At 41.5% G+C, this 5,659-nt stretch overlaps 1 pseudogene; it reads left to right on the forward strand.

Moving 5' to 3' along the window:
* The first annotated feature begins 453 nt into the window (after positions 1 to 453).
* On the forward strand, positions 454 to 1,313 carry LOC129044996 (BCL2/adenovirus E1B 19 kDa protein-interacting protein 3-like; annotated as a pseudogene).
* Positions 1,314 to 5,659: the final 4,346 nt, after the last annotated feature.

Genomic DNA, 5,659 nt, shown 5'->3' on the forward strand with positions numbered 1-5,659 from the left:
TGCCTGCATACTCTGGGGGCAGTGTGCACTTTGAAGCACAACTGACTGGGTTGACTGGAAGCCTGAGGGGGAAAGCCTTTTCTAAAGTGAAGCTTGGAGGGCACCTTATATACCAGACATCATATATACGATGTCTGGTAATTGTGGACAGTGTTTGAGAAATATAATTAAAAGGAAAATTATCTCCAATCCTAGAAAAACACCACAATAACAGAACAGAAAGAAAAGTGTTTTACTGCACAATAAAACCAGAATGTGATGTGACATGAATCACAGACAATCTGCTCAAGAGATTGCAAAGACAGAAAGGTCTCTATAATTGTCCTCAAGTAGAAGATTTGACAGCACCATTTGTCATACACAGCTTATCCTAAATTCGCCTGGTAACTGGGGAGGCCATCTGTGTATGTTAATTGGTTATATTCAAAGGAAAAATAAACCTCTGACATCTTCATGGTAGGAGGTAGTTTTGCAACTTACAGCCAGGTGCCTGCTGAAGGTAGGCTCTGGTTCTTTTACAGACACTGTGAGATAGGATACTATTCTTTTGGCTATTTACATTTCAAAGCAAAGGGTCCCTACTCCCTAGGCCAAGGGCTGCAGCAATCCTGCTTGCCCTGTCCTGGTGGCCTGTGTCCCGTCTCTTCCCCTACCATCTACCACCGAGGCACAGCTCACAGCACACAGCTGGCAGCCCGTATTCCACATGGACTCCAACTGCCACAGCCGCACTCCAGTGTCACATTATGGAGCAGGGTCCCTGAACTGCAGGAGGAGAACCTGCAGGACCCCTGGGTAGGATTGCAGTTTTGCAATCATGGAAATGGGAGCAATGTTTCAGCCTACGTTTCTATTTATAATGGTGACAAAATAATACTGCTGGATTCGCAGCATGGGTCTGGATAGAGTGCCAAAGAGTTCTCATTGTGACAGCCCAACTCACTCAGAAACACCATGAGACACTTTCGGGTGTCCCTTCTGAAGACAGACACCGAAGGCACTGAAGAGAAAAACAGCTCTCAGTCTGAATAAAATTGTATTAAGAGGTTAAAAGCATCTGAAAGAAAAATTCAGATTTCATATAATATTAGCCAAGTCGACCAGAAAATATTCCCCTGAGAAAGTTTCTCTCTAAACACCCAAAATGCACAGCCGCTCTCAATACAAGAAACAGTGTTATGAAGAAAGGGGGCATATTCTCAGCAGAATTTCTTAAGATTTTTCTTCCATCTCTGCTGCTCTCTCATCTGCTGGCCATTGGATTAAGGATCTACATTGGAACACATCAGGCAACCTTCGCCTGCACTTTTTGATAAAGAATTGGTATTTGACTCTGTTTACATAGTGGAAATATATCTGAGATTGCAACATATCTAACTGAAGACTATTATGATTCATGATTTTTGGGTAGTCACATCACTTGCATTGATTTGTTCTGTAAGAGTGGCATTCCTAATTTAGTAAAACATAAGAATAGACTGTAAGGCCGGGCGCGGTGGCTCATGCCTGTAATCCTAGCACTTTGGGAGGTCGAGGCAGGCAGATCACCTGGGTCAGGAGTTGAAGACCAGCCTGGCCAACATGGTGAAACCCCGTCTCTACTAAAATACAAAAACTAGCCAGGCATGGTGGTGGACACCTGTAATCCCAGCTTCTTAGGGGCTGAGGCAGAAGAATTGCTTGAACTCAGGAGGCAGAGACTGCAGTGAGCTGAGATCACGCCACTGCACTCCAGCCTGGGTGACAGAGCCAGACTCCATCTCAAAAACAAACAAACAAAAAAACTGTAAAATTGTGCTAACCTATTACTATATCTTTTTTTTTTTTTTTTTTTTTTTTTTTTTTTTTTTTTTAGATGGAGTTTTGCTCTTGTTGCCCAGTCTGGAGTGCAATGGCACAATCTCAGCTCACTGCAGCCTCCACCTCCCGGGTTCAAGTGATTCTCCTGCCTCAGCCTCCCGAGTAGCTAGGATTATAGGCATGCACCATCATCCTCGGCTAATTACGTATTTTTTTTAGTAGAGACAGGGTTTCTTCATGTTGGTCAGGGTGGTCTCAAACTCCTGACCTCAGGTGATCTGCCCACCTCAGCCTCCCAAAGTGCTGTGATTATAGGCATGAGCCACCAAGCCCAGCTGACCTATTATTATATCTGTGGGATCAATTAATAAGCATGTCAGATTAATATCTACTGTAACAATTTGATAGTAAATTTTCTTTGGATATTTGATATAAATATCTAAGTATAAATAATTTTAATATACTAGTGATGACATATATTTTTTAAATTATCTGTAACCTTAACTCAGTTATAATACTTTATATTTCAAAAGAATAAGTAATGATATTAAAATTACTATTTAAGGGATTTATTCGTAGTAAATATTGTGGCCTTATATTCACACAATTGTAGAAAATACTGTTTAATTTACATGGATGCGTGTTGTCTACTAAAGACTACATAAAACTGTTAATTCTTCTTAAGTAATAAACAGAAACTAGCTAAAAATTCCACTGCTCAGTTCATACACTAAACTCTTCTTGCTTTTGCAGTGTAATTATTCCAGCCTCCAAACATTAAATAATCACTTAGTATCTTTTACTCTTCATTATTCCTTATAGCTGAATCGAATTTTATTCTTTCCATTCAACTTTTGTGTGCTCTTAAAATGAGATTTTTCTAATCCGTGTCTACTTTAAAAGACAGAAAATAAAAAGTAAAAATAAAAAAGAAAAAGAAAACCTTTGCCAAATCGAAAGCAAAAGCAAAATAACGGTTCTCAGGTCCTAGACGAAGACAATCTGGTAGGGAATGAGATAGAAAAAGCATTTATTTCTATGTAAAAGCATTAAGCCTCTTATTCCTAAATTGTATTTTCTTGTACAACAGCCAGAACTATAGGCATGGTTTTGAACTTTTAGACATCTGAATTTTAGTATGCACTGGATTTAGGCACCTAAGGGGTGGTTCTGAACACACTGTGTGCACATGAAAGAAAGACTGTGGGGCAAAAAGTAGAAGAGAGAGGCCAGGAGTGGTGGCTCACACCTGTAAACCCAGCACTTTGGGAGGTTGAGTTGGGTGCATCGCCTGACATGGGGAGTTGGAGACCAGCCTGACCAACATGGAGAAACCCCGTCTCTACTAAAAATACAAAATTAGCCTCATTACACATTACTGAGGCAGGAGAATCTCTTGAACCTGGGAGGTGGAGGTTGCAGTGAGCTAAGATTGTGCTATTGCACGCCAGCCTGGGCAACAAGAATGAAATTCCCCCTAGAAAAAAAAAAAGTAGATGAGAGAAAGGAGCTTCCCAAAATTTATGAGTCGGGGAAGAATAAAAGGTAGCTGGAAGGACTGGTTTGAATTAAATATGTGGCCAAGGAGGGACCGTACTATGAATTTTTTGTGTTCATGCAGGCAGGTGAGATTATGAACAGGTAGTCTAGAGCCCTAGGTTGATGGAGAGAATGGGTTGCTGCTGCAGATTCAGTGTCTGAGGGCAGAAATAAGCTAGGAGTCCTATAGGTACTTGTGTAGGTTTCTGGCAAGAAACTCTAGCAGCAAAGGCACTGTGATGGAATTCCTGAGGGTGGTGCCTAGTCCTGGGAGGCACATGGCCACATTAATACCTCCTAGTGGGTATGTTTATGAGTAGGTAAAAACCAAGTGATGGCAGCTGTAGGGGAAGAAGGTTTGTTCTGAGAACTGCTTTTCTCTAAGTTTCCATTCCCCTCTCACCCTGGGAGAACTGGAATCACAGGAGAATGTGCAGTGTGACGGCTTGTGTGCAGGAGAACACGCAGGGTCCAGTCCCTAGCCCCTGTGATGTCTTTCTTCTGACATTACAGGGCTCAGGCCCTGTGATGTCTTTCTTCTGACACCTAATTTATAGAATTTCCTGAATATCAAGCAATTCTCCAACACCAACCAGTTGTTTAACATTTTATCTCACACTACTCAAAATCAGTACAGATCCCAGAAGTCCAGAGTTTAGTCCCACAATACTGTCCTTACTGCAGATGCCCATCACAAGTCCCAGGTGCTCATCTGTACTTCTGAGTGACTGTCTACTGCAGCTACTTTAAATGGTTCAAATTATTGAACCACTCCTGGAGTTGAATAATGTGATTAAACTACTCACAGAACTCGGCAAAACACTATACTTGCGTTTACCAGTTTGTTCTATAAGATACAATGCAGGAACAGTCAAATGGAAGAGGTGTATAGAAAAAAGGAAAGTGGTGTGAAAAGATGGGGGCACACAGACAATTTTGGTAAATAACTGTGATTAATAAAAATTTCTCATCTATTGTGTTCTCCAGGAGCAGCTTAATGAAAATAAACAACTTTCCCATTGTGACTTAGATGATGCTTGCTTTTTTCACCTATCACATAGCCAGACACAGACTCTACAAATTTTCATCTTTTTCCCATAAAGAATCAGCTGAACAATTGTCTTTAGTGATCATAACAACATACTTTTTAATCCAACTTTGCTTAAGCTTCTCTCCTTCCCCAGACTCCTGAACTTTGACCCAATCTCAGTCTGAGCAAACATACAACCTCAAGTTATGTCCCTGCTAAAAAGATACTGACTTCAAGGTAAAATATTCTCTAATCTAGAGTCTGATTTCGCCACCCTTCATCCTGCCCTCCCCTGCCACCTCCTTTCTAATCTTGTTTGCTTCTCCCTAGGAAAGAAAGCCCTTGTATGCCTAACCTTTGAGGTCCTCAAAGATCTTAGAGTCTGTACTACCCCCTCTTGTCATACTCCTTTGGAAATTCAAAACTTTTTACTTAAATCTGACTTTTTTTATTTGACAGAGTCTAGAAACAACCCCAGGACAATAGCAATTCCATCCTCAGAAAGACCCTCCCAATGCCCTTCCATCCCAACCCCAGCTGCATCTGCCTATGGATCCCCAGCTCGCCTGGGCTCTGTAGCTTCTCTCAGTAGAAAGGCTTCTTCCATGGCTGGGGTGAGCAGGCTGGGACACCTGCAGGAAAGGCTCCTCAGGAAGAAATAACTGGACCTTCAATAACCTTTTTTTGCAGTCTCAATATTGGCCTTAGCTTGGAGTAACTGGGCTCAGGCTTCAATTCCCAGTCAGAGTTATTCACTTGGCTTTTTAAAACTAAGTGTTTGAAAAATTCAGCAAAATTGCTCAAACACAGAGTTTATATAAGGGAAGAAAATTTTAGGCCGGGCACGGTGGCTTATGCCTGCAATCCCAGCACTTTGGGTGGCCAAGGCAGGTGGATCACGAGGTCAAGAGTTCCAGACCAGCCTGACCAACACGGTGAAACCCCGTCTCTAATAAAAATACAAAAATTAACCAGACATGGTGGTGCACGCCTGTAATCCCAGCTACTCAGGAGGCTGAGGCAGGAGAATTGCTTGAGCCCAGGAGGCGGAGGTTGCAGTGAGCCGAGATCATGCTACTGCACTCCAGCCTGGAAGACAGAGCGAGACTCCATCTCAAAAAAAAAAAAGAAAAAAAAAAAGGAAGAAAATTTTAAAGTGCTTACTTACATTCCATGACTTAACAAAAAAAGCAAAACTATCCCTTTCAGACAATAAACATGTCATTAAATTATTTTATAACAAATCATTTAGTAAACAATTAGTCACATGGGAACACTACTAGGAGGTGG

The sequence above is a fragment of the Pongo pygmaeus genome, chromosome 8 (assembly GCF_028885625.2).
Source record: "Pongo pygmaeus isolate AG05252 chromosome 8, NHGRI_mPonPyg2-v2.0_pri, whole genome shotgun sequence".
NCBI lineage: Eukaryota > Metazoa > Chordata > Mammalia > Primates > Hominidae > Pongo > Pongo pygmaeus.